The following is a 21,161-nucleotide window of genomic DNA, read 5'->3' as shown; positions in this document are numbered from 1 at the left end:
ATCCCATAGATTTGACCCCCCCCCGGCCTGAAATTCACCACCCCTGTTCTGGAGATGGTGGGGGGTGCTGTCATATTGTAGTGTATCTTTTCAACCATGTAGTGGTTAAGAGCGGTAGTCTCGTAATCTAGAGAACTGGGTTCGCGTCTCCACTCCTCCACGTGCAGCTGCTGGGTGACCTTGGGCCAGTCCCACTTCTTTGAAGTATCTCAGCCCCACTCACCTCACAGAAGTCTCTCAGCCCCACTCACCTCACTGTTGTGGGGGAGGAAGGGAAAGGAGAATGTGAGCCACCTTGAGACTCCTTAAAGGGAGTGAAAGGCGGGATATCAAATCCAAACTCTTCTTCTTCTTCTTCTTCTTCTTCTTCTTCTTCTTCTTCTTCTTCTTCTTCTTCTCCACACAAGGGCCAGCACTTGGAGAATGAGTTCACCATACTTTTACCACCCACCAATTGGGCACTGCATACTTCCTGTGTTTGCTGAGTGTGGGCATAGAGCTGTATCCTCTTCTCCCCTTCTTAAATCAGTTGTTAATTTGAGAGCCCCAGATATAAATGGTTACAGAATTCCGGTCCAGGGAAATAACTTTAGAAGACCAATAGAAGATAAGTGTTTGCACTGAATAATAAAGCCCAAATCCGCATTTTTAAATATGGGATTAATTTAATCACATCTTAATTACAAATTAGTTAAAGAAAGAAAAATACAAAGAGAAAGTTTTTTAAAAAGGATGACTCAAACTAGATAATGAGATCACTGGTTTGTAAAGGAATGCTAATTAGGCATCACAAGTGGAGATCTTCTAAAATTCTGTGTGTGCGTTTTCACAACACCAAACACTGCCTGAAAATTCCTTGCAGAGAGAATGTACCATAGAATTAATCTTTCTGCAGGTGACACAAGGCACAGAGTGGAATGTTTTAACAAATGTTTTATTTAAAGACAGGCTTGGAGAGTCTGTGGGAGTAATTGCCAGTTTGTCAGCTGAATCATTTTAGCCTTTGAAAGAGCTTTTTATCATTATATTTGATGATTCCTGATGTCAGTCCAGAGTGTTTTACTGGATAAACGAACCCCAATGTCACTGTGCTCCATTACTATACATTAAAATTGCAGATTGGGGCTTGCTGTACAATGTCGCTGCATCATTCCCATATGAATTCCCATGCTTTTTAAGGCTGGGCAACTGAAACCACATGTTGCTTTGGCTAAATAAATATCATTTGTCATCTGACGTACACTGGATGTTGCTTACACTAAAATGAATGAAATATTTGCACAAATGCATTTGTACACAGATATGCTTGAGGATGTTCGTCTTGGCAGATTCCAGCCTGATCTGACCTTCTGGACCAATGCATGGATCAGGTTAGTCATCCATGAGCTTTCACCCTTCCTTAACTTTTCTATGCAATTTTCCTTGAAAAATGCAAAAAAATAATAATGTATGTTTGTTTGTGTTTTAGAGAAAAATGTTTAGAACTGTTTAACATGTATTTAGAAATCTGTATTTTAAAAGGGAAAACATTCAAAAATTGGTATTTAAATATATATCTGAACGTGACTTTTTTACAGATTTTTTTTTTTTTAAGAGGAGGGTTCATTGGCATCTACTTGTGCTGGTAAATCTTTGTTAACATTTCAAATGTCTGCTTTACATAAAAGAAAGAAAAACCCACTGAAACTCTCTGCTGCCTCCTATCATATGCAAAGTTCTCCATCTCCTGAAAATGTATAGAATTTGTATCCCCTTTCCCACTTTCCATAGAAGAGGATGAAAGCTGCCTCTCTTTATAGGACACAAAGGTTGCAAGTTTGATCCTCATATGGGACAGCTGTGTATTCCTGCACTGCAGGGTGTTGGACTAGATTATCCTCAGGGTCCCTTCCAACTCTACCATTCTATGGTATCTATGGCCTCGCTAGGGCCCCATCTGATCTATGCATTCCCTCTGCTTCACAATATTCTTTTCTTAAATAAGCCACTTCACTTGCTTGCTTGCTTGCTTGCTTATTTATTTATTTATTGTATTTCAAATTTATTTTTCAATCTTTTGATTTTTCTTATCTTCAATTTTCAATTCTTTCAATTTCTATATATATATATATATATATATATATATATATATATATATATTCAATAGATTTTTATTAAGATTTTAAAGGTTACAAAAAGAAAAAATAAAGAACATATTTAAACAGAAAAAAACAAAGGGAAAAAAGAAAAGAAAAAAAGATGCAGATAATTAAAAAAATCAATCCTTTACATAACTTTCTTTCCTTTGCTTATTTCCTTGACCTCCTCACACCTCCCTTTTTTGTATTCTAATTCAATTAGATATTTCAGCAAATCCTTTCCATCTTTCTTTCTATCCTAATGATTTATCTTAATATACTATAATTTAACGTTCTGTTCTTTCACCAATTAACAATCCATTTTTACTTAATCCTTTATATCATTTCTGCTAAAACCACATTACTTCATTCCAACATCCTTCTAACATTCCTTAATTTATATATATATATTCTTGATTTTTGATTTTTGATTTCTTGATTTTTTGATTACAAATCCAAAAATCAAGAAAGCAAAAACCGAGAAAGCAAAAAAACAAAAAACATATAAAAAAGGAAACAAAATAAATAAATAAATAAAACAAATAAAATCACCTGCTTTTTTTTTAAAAAAAAGATAGGGATAAATTGCTTCCAAGTATATGTGTCATAACATGAGCTAGTCTTTCTTTTTTATCTAGTTGTTTACAAAATTGAAAGTAGGCATTTTGTTGGTCAATTTGTTCAGACATGATTGTGAATGACCAGTCTCTATAATAATATACACTATACAAATCAGTATAATTTCTCCATCCTTTTTATTTCAAGAGCCGTCAGTCTTAAGAGATGAATGAATGCATCATTCATTATTTCATCTGTTAGCACTTTGTACCACGCCCAGTGCAACTGAGATGTTTGTGGAGGAAACGTTAGAGTCCCTATCAAGAGCAGGTGATCTCCCAGCCATCTGGTCTAGGGAACCACCCCAGTCTAATCTGGATTGAGCTTCAGTTTGTTGGCTCTCATCCAGTCCATTACTGAGGCAAGACCCTGGTCCAGCACTTCCACTGTCTCACCTGCAGATGTAAAGGAGCACTAGAGCTGAGTGTCATTAGCATACTGCTGACAATGTACTCCAAACCTCCAGATAACCCCACCCAGTGGTTTCATGTAGATGTTAAACAACATAGTGGGTAGGATTGAGCCCTGCAGAACCCCACATTGAAGGTTCCACAGGGCTGAAAAGCATTCCCCAAGTAACACCCTCTGGGAACGACCATCCAAGTAGGACTGGAACCACCGCAAAGCGGTGCCACCCAGCCCCAGTTCAGAGTCACTCAAGAAGGATACCATGGTTGATGGTATTGAAAGCCGCTAAGAGGTTGAGAGCAATTAACAGGGACATATTTCCCTTGTCTCTCTCTTGACAAAGATCATCATACAGGGCAGTTTCTGTGCCAAAACCAGGCCAAACCCTGTTCCAGGAAATCAGTTTCTTCCAAAAGTGCTCGGATCTGGTCTGCGACCACTCACTCCAGAACCTTGCCCAGGAAAGTGGGATAAGCAACTGGCTGGTAGTTATGTTTTCTGAATCCAGGGAAGGTTTCTTAAGGAGTGGTTTTACCACTGCCTCCTTCATACAGGCAGGGACCGCCCCCTCTTGTAAAGATGTTAACAATTGCACCCCTTATTCTGAATCAAGATCAAGGCCTCCACAAAACCCAGGGCTGGATTAATCATTAAGCAAAATAAGCACATTCTTAGGACATCAAGGGCACCACAGAATTTTCTGTTACCAGATTTTTAACTTTAATGGTCACAAATTGATCAACTGGGTGTTCATTTGCGCAGCTGAAGTATATTAAAATTCCAGCAGAACAACTGTGCAACAAGGGAGGCTGGATGCATCAACTCTACTAAGTATAGAAGCAGATATATTATGTAAGATTAGTTCTGATCAAATACCTTGCAATTAGAAAAAGTAGGAGAGTTTTTTCAGATATAAATAAAGTGAAAACATGCAAAGATAAACATTATTTGCAATTTTACTGTAGGTTTTACTTCATTTTGAAAAGCACAATTTTATTTTACTGTTTATTATTATTGTTTGGGGCCATCAAAACCTTTTAAGTACTTAGGGCCTCGAAAGGTCTTAATCCAGCCCTAACAAAACCACATCTTTCTGCCACTCTGTTGATTCTGTGCTTTTGTGTACCATATAATGTACCATTCAGCAAGGCAAAGCATGTGGCTTCAGTTCAGGTGGCAGAATGGATGGAGATTGCAGAAACGGATGGCTGAGTAGTCCAGCAAGACTTTTTAAGCATGCCCAGCTTGGGGAGGAGGGAGATCTTGGTGCTCTCCTTCAGGCCAGCACTGCGTGGGATTTCCCTGCTACGGCATCCCACCCCACCACAGCCTGTAAGATATTGAAGCAAGGCCCTGCTTAGGAACCATTGCTCTAATGTTTGGCTTGCAGAGCTAATTAGGGCTCGTGAGATCTCACTGAAATCTTGCAAGATCTCCCAGGCTCCATGCAATCTCACAAAATTTCAGCAAAATCCCGCGAGATGTTGGCATAAATCAGTACTGATCCTGGTGCTGCTTCTCTGCCAGTGGCAGAGGTGGTGGTGTGGTGCCCTCATGGTTGCCTCTTTGGGGGGGGGGGGTCTCTACCCCTGAAGTGGCTGCTTCATCCCATCTCATGAGCAGGCTGACCCTAGACCCAATCAATATATACTGTACAGGGAACCATTGTCCATTTTAAGAACCAAATGAAATCTGATTCTTTTCCTTCACTGGTTGGATTTTTGAGGCTTGTCTACAAAATTCTGCAAGTAGGAGACGTATGAAATATGCAAAGGTACAGGTAGCCTTGACATACTTTTTCCATTATCCATTCTTTTTGGCGACAGGTAAACTGAAAAGGGAAAAAGCTGAAAAATGCCAAAGTACCTCTGGCCAATAGGAAAATGGAAGCCATTGGAGGGTTTTTTTTTTTCCAGAGTTCTTTTCATTAAAAAATGAAGCCTGTTTTCATATGATGTCTTTTTATATGAGTAAAATGATATCTGTGAAAGAAAGTACTGTAGAAAATATTACAGTAGCATTTAGGGTACACCTTGTTGAATCAATCCCATTTCTCTTTTATTAAACTGCTGAGAATAATATTCCAGCAACCAATTCTGGTAGTAGTACAATATCATTGTAATATTACTGTCACACTCACCATTTTATTTGATTTTGTCCCTTCCTGTACTGGTACTTATCTTTGCATGGTTCCCACATGAAGAGGCTTTCCCTCCTGGTATAACAGCTTAGCATTTTAATTTTCCTTCACTAATAAATGCTGAATTTGCAGACTTGTTTCCTAATAAATTTGCTAAATAATGCTTAACAAAAAAAATGCAAAGCAGCCAGACTCTAGGATAAGGGATGACAAGTGGGACCTGCAGCAAAATCATGCAGTGTATCCTCGCTTCCTAACAGCAGTGCTACAGTTCAAGGTTTTCAGCTAAGTTTCCCTCAGAGAAGACTCAGTTAAATTACTCAACCTATCCTAGGCCCCATCTGCACTAGACATTTAAAGCAGTATCGTACTACTTTAAACAGTCACAGCTTCCTCCAAAGAATCCTAGAAATTGTAGTCTGTTAAGGGTGCTGAGAGTTGGTAGGAGATCTCTATTCCCTTCCCAGAGCTAAAATTCCCAGAGTTCCCTGGTTAGAGGTACACTCTGCGAGTTGTAGCTGTCGTAGGTGAATAGGAGCAGCCTTCTACAACCTTAGAACATTAAGAAAAGCTCTGCTGAATCAGTCAAGAATCCACCTAGTCCAGCATCTTGTTCTCATTGTAGCCAACCAGATGCCTATTATATGTGTGCAACAGCAAACACCAGACTTGTAATTCCCAGCTCCTGGCCCTGTTTTCAATAGGGAAAGTAGACCATAACCATTATGGCTAGAAGCCATTATTATCCTCCATGAATTTGTCCGATCCTATTTCATTTCACTATATGAACCCCAGCCACCATGGCCAATAGTCAGGGTTAAGTACCTAAGAAGAGCCTGCTGGGTCAGGCTACTGGCCCATCTATCCTTGGATCCTGTTCTCACAGTTGGTAACCAGATGCCCATGGGGAGCGCAGAAGGAGGAGCTGAATGCAACAGCATTAGTCTTTCCTGCAGTTTTCAGCAATTGATCATCAGAAACATACTGCCTCAGGCAGCGGTGGTAGAACATAATGATCAAGATGAGTAGCTGTTAGATAATGGAAGTCCTAGTCTAAACATCAGGAGGACACCAGGTTAGAAAAGGTTGCAATAGAGTGTGTGTATTCTTCCAAACAGATGGCGGTGTTTATAGCTGCTTATCACTTAATATTTATTTATTTTCCCCGCCCGAGAAGCGAAGCATGAACCGTAGAGGAGTGTGCAAGAAGCCAACCAGATCTATGGAGCTGCACACAGCCAAGTGTCTCAAAATATATTATTGAGCTCAAGCAGCCAAACAATTTGGCAAGCTATTCAGCTAAAGCAGGGAGTTCCGGCTCACTGCCTCTCCCCCCCACCCTCCGCTTGCTGCTCAAAGAGGCAGTATGGAAAGCATCACCTGTAAACTGCAAGTGGTGATGTCCGTGCGTAGAGATGCATTCAAAACAGGCAGAGGCATTATACTGAACTTGAACTGAGATTGGCAATTGACAGTCCTTTTGCGGTGCTCTGCTTCCTTCCTCTGGCTGTCGGGGCGTGATAATGAAGTAAGCTCTGCAACACTGCATAAGCAAGACAGCAGCATGCAGTTTCATTTAAGAAGTACATCTATGGCAGACCCTGTAGGATATCACAGCTTTACAGCTCCACAGGTTATAAGAAAAACAAAGGAAGGAAGGGGGGGATGCAGTAAAGCCATGGAGGCTGATCCATTAGGTCAAATGGGGACTGCCTAACCACCCCCAGTGTGCTCTCAGCCAGCCACCACTTGCCTGCCATCTTATTTGCAGTCAACTCAGAGGGTGGCTCCGCCTGTCATTTGCTTTTGATCCACCTACCATTGGCCTCCCTGCCTTGCACCCTACTAGTTCCAATAGGCAACAGTCAGCACTGCCGTTGACAACATATACCTCCTTTGTTGTGTCAGTCAAGAGCCACAACATCATCTCTATTCTTTCTATGCAAAAGGAAGAAATCTGATTTTACAGACTAGGCAGAGATATGAACCAAACTTTATGTGAAAAAGCCATTCCAGGTGGGGAGCATGCTGGGTGGGGAGCATGCTGGCACAGTGAGCAGTTCAGTTACTAGACTAAACTCTAACCACATAAATTAACCCATTGGCCTGATGACTTGGGAATTCAGCAATGGATATATAGAATGCTTGCCCCAGCATGGGCTATACAGAGTATTTTTGGCCCCCAAACTTTCCTCTTCACTCTGGCATGTGACAGTATGTGATGGTGTCTTGTCGCTGATCAGCGGTCTTTGTTTTTGGTCAACTGTAGATTCGTCTGGTCTTGATTCTGTTGCTTTTCTTTATGGGGTAAGTGCTTTTATTATATGGCTTCACTGTTTTTTTATTGGGTTGTATCCCACTAAGTTATACTGAGACCAGACCCATTTAAATTAATGTGTCCAAGTTAGTCATGCCTATGATTTTCAATGGGTCTGCTCTGAGTAAGACTAGCTTTGTATACAGCCCATTGTTTGGTTTTAAATTTTGTATTTCTATAAACTTCTGCATTTGTAGGAATTTGATCGAGTGTCGCAGTGCCTGTACTTTGGAACTCCCTGCCTATTGAGGCACCTTCATTACCCTTTCTGGTGACTGCTAAAAACATTCTTTCTAAGCATCTGGGCAAGCAAGCTGTAAGAAGGTCATCTTAATCTGTTTTAGTATTTCAACACTGATATGTTGTAAAGTATAGTTGTGAATTCTTTCTCCATTTTATTGCTTTATCTTTTTGTGATCTACTTTGAGATACGTTTGTGTGTTTTTTTACAATCAAGTGATGGATAATATTTTACAGGCTCACAAAGCAGTTTACAATATAAAAATGCAAAAATACATAACATAGTAACAAACCAAAACACTAATTCCCATAGTGTTATTATTTTTTATTATTAATTTTATGAAGTAAATTGTGTGTGGGGGTGTTTGGGTGTGTGTGTGTGTGTGTTTGTGTCCACCCTTGGGTCATTTTTTAGAACGGTGACTAAGATATGTATAATAATAATAATAATAATAATAATAATAATAATAATAGCAGTTGCCAGGAAAATATATCAAGAGCAACTGTTGGATTAATTTAATACAGACAGACTTCACAGTGAGGTTTCTGTATAGCACAGACCCATTTTGCTCTAGTGTAGAACTAGATAATAGGCTTGCATTTCTAAACACTTTCTGTTTGTCCAAAAATCAATGCCTCCCTGATTAATTGGGGTCTTAATGATATTTTTCCCCTATCAGTGTGCTTCTTTGATTACAGGGAGAGATGAAATGAGTTGGAGTCAAGTATCAGTCAAATAATTGGGCAATTGCAGGGAGAAACAAAAGATGGAACACAGTTTTGCAATCCTTAACCATTTGCTATATTTGATACTTGATGGCTCTCTGCTTAGTAAGGATCATACGCTGATGGGAAACTGATGTCCTTTAACAGCTTTTCATTGAATTATAAAAAAAACCCCAAATACTTTTCTCACTGCTGACATCTATTTTTCCTTTAATATTATTAAACATTGGATCTGATTAAGAACACAAGAAGCTGCCTTATATTGATTCAAGCCATGTAGCTCAGTATTGTCCACACTGACTTGCAGCAGCTCTCCGTAACTTCAGGACCAGGTCCTTCTCGAGTCTACCGGACATGCTAGGGATTGAAGTAGGGACTTTTTCTGCATGCAAAGCAGGTATTCTCCATCCCCACATGGATAACTCTGGAGCTTAAGCAGCCCAGACCTCTGGCCTGAAGGTAAGCACATCTCTTCCATTTCACAGACTCTTTCCTAGGCACTTCCTGCACTACTGGACTGGTAATGTACAGTGTGAGGCATATCGCAGCCCAGGAGAAGGGTTGTGAGGGTTTGGGTTCTGGCACTGAATGTCTTGGTGGTCAAGTTCTTATGAGGGCTCCTCTTTGACAGCCTCATGTGCAGTAGTCTTTTGATCTCCAGCAGTCAGTTCAGAGCCCTGAGTTTGGTCTGTTTTCTTAGCTGCTGTGGATTCAGGAATCATGACAATGCTATTTACCTTGGCCATTTTACCCACTATTCTCCACTCTGAGTTGCAGTGGCATGCAGTAGTGTTGAACACAGGTCACCTAATCCTTTTGAACTGGAGAGCTATCCATGGTCCTGAGGCCTCTAACCTGTCCTGCCACTTTCTCTGTGGGTTTTGGCTTTGAACCAGAACTCCTATGTTCCTACCTGCACTTTACTACTGAACTAGGGCTCGTTCCCAAATTTATCCAGAAGGTTTATTTAGTGCAAGGTTTTATACACCATAAAATTGGTGGCATGACCTAGCTAGATCTTGCAACCAGTTTTTTTGTGGTACAGATCTCTCACTGGTGAACCGACCTGGATAAATTAGGGGGAAAGATTAATTTGCTCACTTCAGTTAAACATGTTATCTAAATGGTATGTGCTTGTCTCTTCTTTTTTATTTTATTTTTCTAGGCTATTCAAAACAACTAAGGAAGTGTTGTGAAGGATAAAAGGGTGGAGGAAAAAACACACTTTGAAGGTTTTAAATTAAACATTTTTGTATTATTATTCTTTTAAAAAAACACCTTAATGGTGGGATTAAGATGCAAATGAAAAGAAAAGAGAATGCCAGTCAGAAAACATGAAATCACTTCTTTCCTTTGACCCATTCATAAGCCATAAGCAGGCAAGTTAACAGATTAATTATTTCAATATACCTATTTAAATGTCACCATACTGTAATTAATTTTGAACATCACCACAGAAACACAGCAAATATTATTGGGAGGGGAAGACTTTTTATCTTGCTTTTGGGGGGGATGTCGTAATGTTGTAATGCATTAATTAGTTCTTTAAATGAGTGACAGCCAGAGCAGTCTTGAATAAAGTTGTTGCCAAAAAGGTCTGTTCCTGTCAGTTCTCTTACAAGTAGATTTCTTTCCTTATGAACTACATCTGCACCCCTCCCCCCACCTGTTCTTTTCAAACATAGCTAGGAAAATTTTGTGACGTGGCTTTTAGGAAAAAATAGATTTTGTGGGAGTAAAACCTTTTAAGGATGTAGCCTTTCTCCCTCTTTATTCTTTTAAAAGAGACTGACAAAATTCATTTGATGTATTCCAAAGCAAGGGAAGCCAATGCCGTGCTCTCCAATTTAGTTGGATTATTGTTTCATCATCCCCAGCCAGCATAGTCTATGAAAAGTGAGGATGGGACTTAAGGCCCATCTCACCATGTTGGCTACTCCTGTTCTAAAGTTCTACTGACTAAGGCATATGGAGTTTGCATCTCTGTTTTCTTCTCATGATCACATATAAGAGTGAAAGCATTCATCCAGGTTGGGTGTGATTCCTTGGGGAATGCCTGCAGTTCAGTGGCAGAGCACAAACTGCTCGCCAAAGGTCCCAGGCTCAATCCCATCATCTCCAGGTATGCTAGGAAAGACCCATGTCTGAAAACCTGGAGAGATGCTGCCAGGCAGGGGAGACAGTGCTGAGCTAAATGGACCAATGATCTGACCAAGCAAGATTCTTTTGCTCCTTCTTGCATTGTAGCTCCTCCTTGTCTGCCTTGACTCAGTAGTAGAGCCACCTCCAGAAAACTTACACATCTAGCACTGGTCTTATCACTTGGGAACACTAGGTGGCTGTCACAGGCAATGCTTCCTCCTGGGGGTGGGATACCTGTGTACCTGAAGGAGCATCTCCACCCCCATCATTCAACCCAAACACTGAGATCCAGCACCAAAGGCTTTCTAGTGGTCCCCTCACTGTGGTAGAAACCATCATAGGGAGACAGTGTAGAGAAAAATGTGTATCTGTCTCTCATAACAGTAGAACCTGGGTGTCATCCAAACAAGTTTAATGGTGGGAGGTTCAGGAGTGACAAAACAAAGGACTTCTTCACACATTGTCAAACAATAAGATTGGTTTCCACAAGATGTGGAACCAACCAGACAAATTCATGGAGGATAAGGCTACTAAGTGGCTGCAAGTCACAATGAAGCCCTTGCTCAGCATTTTATACCATTTCAATAAAGATCAGGCTTTTGCCCACTGATGTCATTCAACAAAGCAAACATGTTTGTATTATTGGCACCTCTGCCATTATCTTGATGAAAATTTCATGACCTGCAGTGACCTTGCTCATAATATCTCTTGTGAAAACCAGTCTTAAATCCTGTAAATCTGCCACTTTGGGAATCTTCAGAAAGAAGACACTGACCACATTGATATATATATTTGGGGGGCAGGGGGGGGCGCACACGTGTGCACATGTGTGAGACAATATGACATTATAATTAGAGTTTGTACAAAAACTCATTTTGCTGAGATTGGGAGAAGGTGATTTGGGGTCAAATCCTTAAGTTCCTGTTTATTATTATTATTATTATTATTATTATTATTATTAATAATAATAATACCCCACCCATCTGGCTGGGTTTCCCCGGCCACTCTGGGCTGCTCCCAACAGAATATTAAAAACATGATAAAACATCAAACATTAAAAACTTCAGATGTCTTCTAAAAATCAGATAGTTGTTTATTTCCTTGACATCTGATGGCAGGGTGTTCCACAGGGCGAGCGCTACTACCAAGAAGGCCCTCTGCCTGGTTCCCTGTAACTTCGCTTCTCACAGTGAGGGAACCGCCAGAAGGCCCTTTGCACTGGACCTCAGTATCCAGGCTGAATGATGGGGGTGGAGACGCTCCTTCAGGTATACTGGACCAAGGCCGTTTAGGGCTTTAAAGGTCAGCACCAACACTTTGAATTGCGCTCAGAAATGTACTGGGAGCCAATGTAGGTCTTTCAGGACCGGTGTTTTATAGTCTTGGCAGCCACTCCCAGTCACCAGTCTAGCTGCCACATTCTGGATTAGTTGTAGTTTCCGGGTCACCTTCAAAGGTAGCCCCACATAGAGTGCATTGCAGTAGTCCAAACGGGATATTACCCCATAATGCCAATTGATTTCATGGTCCCAATTCAAAATCTCTCTCCAGGTATGCAGTGGTGCCTGGTCACCAGTGGCTATTGAAACCAATAGGGTGGAAGGCAAGGAGGTGAAGTGTAGGTAAAGCCAGAGCTAATTACAGGCACAGCCAACTCATTTAAGATTTGTCCCCATTCTTCTCTCAGTTGAGTTCAACAAGGGCAGCGCTGATAATAAGGAGAAGGGAGCTGACTGCCAATGACACCACTATGACAAGTTGTGAGAAGGCAAGCATAGGTTCTGGCTGAGAGCAGACTGGGTTTGGTGGGAAAGTGTCCCAGTCTCCCTAAAAGAGGAGCCACCACCGTAAATACATGTGTACAGTTCTATCTATAGTCACAACTATGTATTTTCTGTGTGTTTTTAGTTCCTAGACTACAAATTATATTGCAGAAAGATCAGGGGTGAAACAATGATGTTTCTAGGATCTTGTTTATTTATTTGGTAAAAAAGCTATAGTGTGCCATGCTATCAATCTTGACATGTACCCAATGAATGAAACTCAGGTTAGGGGTGGCTTTAAGTGTAAAAAGGGTACCTTCATGTCATCCAGAGCCAACACCAATTAAAGTGACCTATGCCACCTCATCACATCCTGTCTGGCATTCATATACATTCCCCAGAGTTTGCTGTTCAAGGTATTCTAAGCAGCTGCTCTGATCAACATGAGGAGCAGCTCCATGCAATAATGAGCACATTACATTGACAGCTTCCCCATTAGGGGTCTACGAAAGGTTATTTCCACAGTTGGAAGTGCCTTGAGTGGTGTGCTTGATGTGGCAATCTTTCACAGGAGCAATGTGGGGGTCACTGTATTTCGCCTTCTTGCCAGATTTTGTGAAGGCACTCTCAAGTGTCAGCAAACCACCACTGAAATTGTAGGGATGCAGACTGGTCACTCTGATTCCACAGCAATCTTTTTGCTGCCCTTGTATTTATCTGAGGCACAGCCACACTTGAAAAGTTCACATTTCTTGCTAGCAGACAACAGAAAAGCAAACCTGTCATTTTCTTCTATGCATTTTCCCATCGGAAACTGTTAAATGTGTTCTGCTCTGACAGGTCTCCTAAAGCCAGGCTTTTGTTGTGAGCCCTGATCTGATTGACTCAACTTACAAAGGTGGCTATGCTTGCAGTTGTGTTTTGTAATTTTCAATGTAGGTTTCTGTATCAGAATGAGAGTAGGATGAAAGCCTAAATCGCAGAGCAGGAGAAAGATTCCATATAGTTGTCTGCATCCTTATCTTCCCCACCCCACCTGCCATGGACCAAGTCTGACAGATGGGCAGTGTGGGCCTCCCACCTGTCATTCACCCAATGGCATCTGGTGACTCGGTTTTGCACATTCAGTGTGAAATTAAACAGTGAGGGCAAAGGCACAGCTGATTTTCAGGACTTGAAAGTACAAACCACACCACTTTGGCCCATCCACATCCTGGCCTGCCTCACAACTGACCTCGTATATGACATCAGGCATACCTCAGTTAACTATGGCAAGGCCAAAACAGACTTGTGGGGCAAATGGGGATACTTAATTACCTCCATGGACTGAAGGATCTTCACCACTGTTGTAGAGCACTGCAATAATAATAATAATAATAATAATAATAATAATAATAATAAATTATTATTTATACCCCGTCCATCTGGCTGGGCTTCCCCAGCCACTCTGGGTGGCTTCCAACAAAATATTAAAATACTGTAATACATCAAACATTAAAAGCTTCCCTAAACAGGGCTGCCTTCAGATGTCTTCTAAAAGTCTGGTAGTTGTTCTCTTTGACATCTGGTAGGAGGGCGTTCCACAGGGCGGGTGCCATTACTGAGAAGGCCCTCTGCCTGGTTCCCTGTAGCTTTGCTTCTTGCAGTGAGGAACCACCAGAAGGCCCTCGGTGCTGGACCTCAGTGTCCAGGCTGAATGATGGGGGTGGAGATGCTCCTTCAGGTATACTGGACCGAGGCCGTTTAGGGCTTTAAAGGTCAGCACCAACACTTTGAATTGTGCTCGGAAATGTACTGGAATAAAACAATTAGAGCTCTGCCATTTTTGGGCGTGCAGTTTTTGACCGTTCTGCACCAATTATTGAGTAAAAGAAAATGTACCCCCAAACATCAAAATGGAAGGAAAATCTGTCTGCAATTGTAATGGGTGGGGTACAGGTTCCTTTTGTCACTTTTTCTTGTTTTCCAGGTGGGAAGGGGGTGCTTTTCATTTGACAATGGTCTGCATTCTGGAGCCTTTTCATGGATCCATGTTTCCTTAAAACCCAGACTTTTCTGTAAGTATGGGAGGGCTGCTTACTGTGCACATGACGGATTTTTTTTAAAAAAAGAAGTGGATTCCTTAAAATGCACCCTAGGCCACCCCCAACCTCTGACACAACCCCGCCCCCCCTGCTAAGTAGAAAAATAGAAACATAACCACCTGACCCCACTCACCATTCCCCCTTTCCCCCCCTCTTTTCTTCCCAACCTAACATTGTATGTAATACTAATGTTTCACACCAAATGAAACTGAATTGTAGAAAACACATCTTGAAAAAAGAGACAACGCATGTGTTTTTGTACACAAAGAAATCTTTAATAAAAATATATTTTTATTTTTTTTAAAAAAAATATATCTTTCTGGTGTGTGTGTGTGTGTGTGTGTGTAAAGGTACAAAGTAGATTTTCTCCTAAAAACTAAATCAGCAAGGCACTAATCCCAGGCATTCAGCAGACAATAGATAGTCTCTCTAGCTTCCTTTACTAATTAATTAATTACGGTAAGCCAATTGGAAGTGCAACAGCTGAGATCATTCAGCATGTAACTTAAAAGGTTAATTTTGTTCTCAGTAAGTCAACTCACCAGGACTGAGTAGGTGCAAGTCCAAGATAGCAACCATGGTCTGGGTGTTCACTGTGAGAATGGGATGCTGGATTACATGGGTCATTGGCCTGATCCAGCCATGGGACTCTTCTTATTGTCTTTACTGAGGTAGAACATGGTCAGCTGTTGGTAAAGTAAAATGCACAATTGAACAGTAGTACCTTGGCCAGGCACCTAAGAACAAACAAGAAAAGAGCCTGGCAGGGCTTTAGGGTCAGTGAATTCCAGAGCGACATAAAAGTGAAATAAAAAGTGACTTGGAAAGTAGCAGAGGGAAACAACCTTACTGCATTTCAAGCTTCTAATGTACATATACATAGTTTTAGTCATTCTCAAAGTAGCCTCATTAATGGTGGCACATTATTGGAAAGTCCTGAATAATTGGATGCCAAATTATGGCAAACTGAACTGACAGAGAAGCTCACTCTGATGTTTGGGATATTGAAAGGAATGAGTCACACAGACACTACCGATAGGCACGGTTTTATGTTGCACACCAATAAACTGACAAGCAACAGGAGCATAGCAGCTGCATACAATAAATATACACAGATGTGAGCTCTTCACAAATGTAAATAGCTCTTCTTCAACTAATGGACATGAAATCTCAATCTTTGGACTATTTCTCTGAAAGTAAAATTAAAGAAATATATGTGACAGTGGCCAAAAATACACTCTAGTTTTGAACAGGGTACTACTCAATCGGTTATTGATTTGTGTGGTGTTATGTAAAAAATGTGAATAACACCACCATCGCACCCACAAAGTTTTGTTGTTTAGTCGTTTAGTCGTGTCCGACTCTTCGTGACCCCATGGACCAGAGAACGCCAGGCACTCCTGTCCTCCACTGCCCCCCGCAGCTTGGTCAGACTCATGCTGGTAACCTCGAAAACACTATCCAACCATCTCGTCCTCTGTCGCCCCCTTCTCCTTGTGCCCTCCATCTTTCCCAACATCAGGGTCTTCTCCAGGGAGTCTTCTCTTCTCATGAGGTGGCCAAAGTACTGGAGCCTCAGCTTCACAATCTGTCCTTCCAGTGAGCACTCAGGGCTGATTTCCTTCAGAATGGAGAGGTTTGATCTTCTTGCAGTCCATGGGACTCTCAAGAGTCTCCTCCAGCACCATAATTCAAAAGCATCAATTCTTCGGCGATCAGCCTTCTTGATGGTCCAGCTCTCACTTCCATACATCACTACTGGGAAAACCATAGCTTTAACTATACGGACCTTTGTTGGCAAGGTGATGTCTCTACTTCTCAAGATGCTGTCTAGGCCTGTCATTGCCCTTCTCCCAAGAAGCAGGAGTCTTTTAATTTCGTGGCTGCTGTCATCATCTGCAGTGATCATGGAGCCCAAGAAAGTAAAATCTCTCACTGCCTCCATTTCTTCCCCTTCTATTTGCCAGTAGACTCATTCAAATTAAGGGTAGTGATTAATTGAGGTTCACTGGTTTTAACTGGTCTACTCTGAATATAATTTCATTGGATACAATGAAAAAGTCATGAAATCCCTGGATCAGGAATTTGATGGTCTTTGTCAGAAGGGTAAAATTGACTACATCTTCTTTGACAGCCGTGAAGATACAACTAAAGTTAGGTTGAAAGCAGACAATTCAGATCAGCAGTTCCCCAGCATCATCAAAGAATGGCATTATTCTGTGTGCAGTGAGCCAGGTGGAAGATATCTTCACTCTGGATAAAGGCTCGAGAGAAAAACCAGCTAATAGTCTTGTTGATTTCATGAACAAGGACATTGATAAGAGCCTGCAGGCCATTGGAGATCATTCTACAAATGTTAGCACTGGCTGGGAGGGTGGTACCATGCATTGGGTAGCTTAGTCATAAGCATCTGGTTGGTTTGTGCTCTCCACACCAGTGAGTGACCCCTGTGACACTTGATCACAATGCTTAATAGGAAGATCTTTTCTAAATAGCAAGTGGGCAAGTAGCACTGACAAGATGCTATAGATCTTGAAATTGATCCTTCATTTACCATACTCTGAACTGGAGAACCTCTTACTTCACTGTCATAAAGGATCTGTCTGCAGATCAAGCATATGGGTATTGGATCACACAGGCCATAAGGACAGGAAAACTTCACACAGATCTGGCATTTCTTAAAAATGGTCCAGTGAGCCATTCAGGGTGGTTAACAACAGTTAGCAAGCTTTGTTGCATATGGGTTTCAAAACATGGTCTCAAAGGCAAAACCCTCAACAACTTAAGACTGATAGTAGAATGCATTGTCTGCATGTACTACCCCTGCTTGTTCAACATCAAAGTAAAACAATCTTGGGTGGAAGGCCCACACCACGCCTTGTTTCAGGCTGCAGAAGAAGGCTGTAGTGGATGCTGTTTTCCAACCACACAGTGGTATGCATTCAGTGAAATGATAATCTAGCCACTCTTGGGCTCAGATGACAGTGAGGAGAGGAGAGCTAATGTCCAAAAGATTGATGACTTGAGGGGTAGCGATGATGACACATGGGGAGATTTTCTGTACCCCCGAGGAAGACATATTCCATCAACCCTAGTGCTTTGTCCATGTTGGAGTTGATAGACTGATCTGATGGGGTATATGAACCTCCTTAGACATGTAAACTTACTACAGTGAAAATTCATTGATGAAACCATGTAAGTTCTACAGTGGTCCTGTAAGATGTAAGATGTAAGTGGTCCTGTCCTGCTCAGTCTATAGTGAGGTGTGTGAAACAAGTTATAGAGGTAGCAGGCACGTAGGGACTGCATCACTTTTTACAAAAGTGTCACATCCCTACAAAAGAGTAGGGAAGATTTCTGCTAGGTTATTTATTGTGGGGCCAGGGAGAAAACAAGGCAGTGGTACCCCACTGGCATCTCTTGCTTTTAGAAGAGATTTGGGAAACAGGTGATAACAGACGCAAGTTTGTACTTGGCCTGAAAACATGGCAAAGCTCTACTGCATCTTTCAGTGCAAGTCTTGTATGCACAGATAGGGATGCTTCAGTGCAGACTGAGGCGATTCATCACTAACCAAGAGGATGCTCTTCCACATCAGCAATTGTTCAATTTCCACGCTCGTTCAAGCATCTATCCACCTATCATCTCTTCATGTCTGAAGAGTAGCAAATCCCAGTTGAAAAGCAGTATTTTATTTTTTTATAATTTGATGGATAGACTTGGGCCAAGCAATTTATTTCAAAGAGGGCACCATGTTTCCAATGCTCTTTACATAACACATGGCCCACAAACATAAGAAGTTAGGAAAGGGATGAAAGCAGCAAATGAATCACCTTGAGGCAGAATAATAATAATAATAATAATAATAATAATAATAATAATAATAATTTATTTATACCCCGCCCATCTGGCTGAGTTTCCCCAGCCACTCTGGGCGGCTCCCAATCAAGTGTTAAAAACAGTACAGCGTTACATATTAAAAACTTCCCTGAACAGTTAGGATGCTCCCTGATCATAGCGTGCTTTGCTTGGGATTCTCTTCGAGCATCATTGCCCTGTGCTATTCCTTGCCAAGCAATCTGTCCTTGTGGATCAAAGTGGCACAAGCATATTTATATATTGGCTTAGGATTCACAGCCCAACACCATCAAGTAGTGCTGGGATGAAGCATGGACAGAAAAGATATTGATTAACTTAATTCAGTCCTATGTTGTGTTTTCCTTCATCAATTATAAAAATATAATTGTTTTAAGCAGCAAAGTCAAAGAAGCAAGCCTTCTGCATTTATTCTGTCCCTCAACTGCCTGATATGCAGTCTGACAGAATTACAGGAGTTGGAAGGAAATGCAGAGATCATCCCATGCCGATGCAGGAAATCTACTGTTTCACCATACCCCAGCCTCTGCTAGAAAACCTCTAATGAAGAAGAGCTTACCACCTTCCAAGGCAGCCTCTTCTATGTCCAGCAGCACATACCATCAGACAGTTCTTCCCAATGCTGCTGCTTTGAAAATGGAAGAGGTCCTCCAGGCCCCTCTTCCTGCTGTTTCATGTCTGTTTCCAAAGTGAACAAGACACTACAGCTGCAGTGATATTGCCAGAGACTTTTTCTGCCTCCAGCAATAGGGCTTGAACTAGTCTACAAGCCTCATGTTCCCTGCCCTAATTGCCAAGGGAATAACATGTAAGTGTGTTAAGCCTTAAAGAGGTTACCAGTCTGTCATTCATGGGCACCAGCAGGCCCACCAGCAGGCCAATTCAGAGCTTGCTTGAGGCACTGGGTGGGAATTTTGTTAGAATAAAATTATAAATTCAAACAAAAAGGCAGCCAAGTCCCTGGTGGGGCTCCCTGACCAGCTTAGCCCTCTATGTCCCTGAACTCCCCCTTCCTCTCTGCATGGGTCTAGGGTGCCTCCTAGGGTGTCTGTAGAATATCTCAGTAACTATCTCCTCAAAACTCAGCATTACACAAGAGACTGTTTGCTTTTCCTTCTCAGGTCCTGCATTGAAGATGCTCTCCCTTGAACATACCCACTATTCATCAGATGCCAAGATTGGAGGCCTACTCTCCTACCTGTTCTGAACAGGATGGGTGGGCAAAGAGCTTCTATCTGTGAGTGTGCCAGTGGCCTTTCCCCCGCTGATGGGGTGGCTGATGGGGAAAGCATCCAGTTTTGTGGTCCTGTATTTTTTCTGTTCTTTTAGTAGTGGCTGTCATTATGCCATGGCCCCTCTTCAGCCATTTTGTGATATGGCGCAGATATTTTGTGACTTACGACTGTTGGACTTTCTCAAAATTCTGAATGTGCTCATTGAATGTGCGCAAAAGGTTGGCAACATTTGCTTTTTGTAACATTTCAAATTCTGAGCAAGTCTGGTTCTCTTTCTCTAACCCTCTAAACACTTAAGGGTTTTCCATAACTGTATAACGATCAGTCCAAAATTCTGACTCATATAATTCTGCCTCAATCCCTAGTGAGGTTTTGAACAAATAGCACAAATTTGCAAACTAACAGGGTTCATAGACAATATTATGCATAATCTCTCTGTCTAGGTATAAAAGATCTCAAGATGTATTTGTTTGAATTACTGTGTACTATCAACGTAGGCTTCTTTATACAATTGTCACATTGTGGAAGGAGTTTGCATCACTCTTCACATTTCAGTGCTCCCTTTTTAAAAAACAGAATGCTAGGAGTCACGTTGCCATGACAATGCGTTATGTTTGTAAAATGAAGTTGTGACACTTCCTTCGCTGCTTTTCATTTATGACGCAGACATTGTTCCTCCCCATCACTGTACCTCCAGCATTTAACATTTGCTAGGTTTGGCAACTAAAACTGAGGGCATCATTTAGGAAAGACCTGGGCCCCATCTGCACTATAAATCTAAAGCAGTATCACACCACTTTTAACAGTTGTGGCATCCCACAAAGAATCCTGGCAGCTGTGTTTTGTAAAAGATGTTGAGAGTTGTTAGAAGACCCCCTATTCTTCTCACATAACTTCAGTTCCCCGAGGAATTGATTGTTAAACCACTCTGGGAATGGTAGATCTGTGAGGGAAACAGGGGTCTCCTAGCAACTCTCAGCACCCTTAATTCAAAACAGTTCCCAGAATTCTTTGGGGGAAACTATGGATGTTTATAGTGGTATAATACGGTTTTAAATGTATGATGAAGTTGGGGCTCTAATGTGTTTTCTTCTTAATGAAAATGATACGGTGGGGCGTCTTTGTACAACAAGCGTAGAGAAACTCAAGCCGGGTGACTACATGTGACCCTCCAAACCTTTCTACCTGGCCCTCAGAATTCTCTCTGGGCAACAGTCCCACCTCCCAGGCTGCTTCTTCTTATCACCTCTGCTCTGTGCCGTCATCAAATGCATTTGCCTGACAGGAATGTGTGTTCTTGAACTGTGATAATGCATTTTGCTTACCAAGATGAGGAATGAAAGGAGTGTGTGTGGGTGGGTTGGTGTTAGAAACCTCTGACTGTCTGGAATGTAGACTAAGGAAAGAGTCGCCTCCAATTCTCTGCCCACTTTTGCATCTGGCTTCACATGCATGGTTTCCCACAAACCAGTGTGGCCTTTGGACTAAAAAAATA

At 41.5% G+C, this 21,161-nt stretch overlaps 1 long non-coding RNA gene across 1 annotated transcript; it reads left to right on the top strand.

Annotated features, from left to right (window-relative positions):
- The first annotated feature begins 1,056 nt into the window (after nucleotides 1-1,056).
- LOC307208334 lies at nucleotides 1,057-20,545 on the top strand. Its single transcript, XR_013835103.1, has 6 exons — nucleotides 1,057-1,370; nucleotides 7,798-7,916; nucleotides 8,893-9,025; nucleotides 9,732-9,798; nucleotides 14,441-14,528; nucleotides 19,553-20,545. It is a non-coding gene; the product is annotated as an uncharacterized lncRNA (long non-coding RNA).
- The last annotated feature ends 616 nt before the right edge of the window (nucleotides 20,546-21,161 follow it).

The sequence above is a fragment of the Podarcis cretensis genome (genome assembly GCF_951804945.1).
Source record: "Podarcis cretensis genome assembly, chromosome: Z".
Lineage (NCBI taxonomy): Eukaryota > Metazoa > Chordata > Lepidosauria > Squamata > Lacertidae > Podarcis > Podarcis cretensis.
The sequence above is the reverse complement of the archived record's forward strand: the minus strand, read 5'-3'. Positions and strand labels throughout refer to the sequence as shown.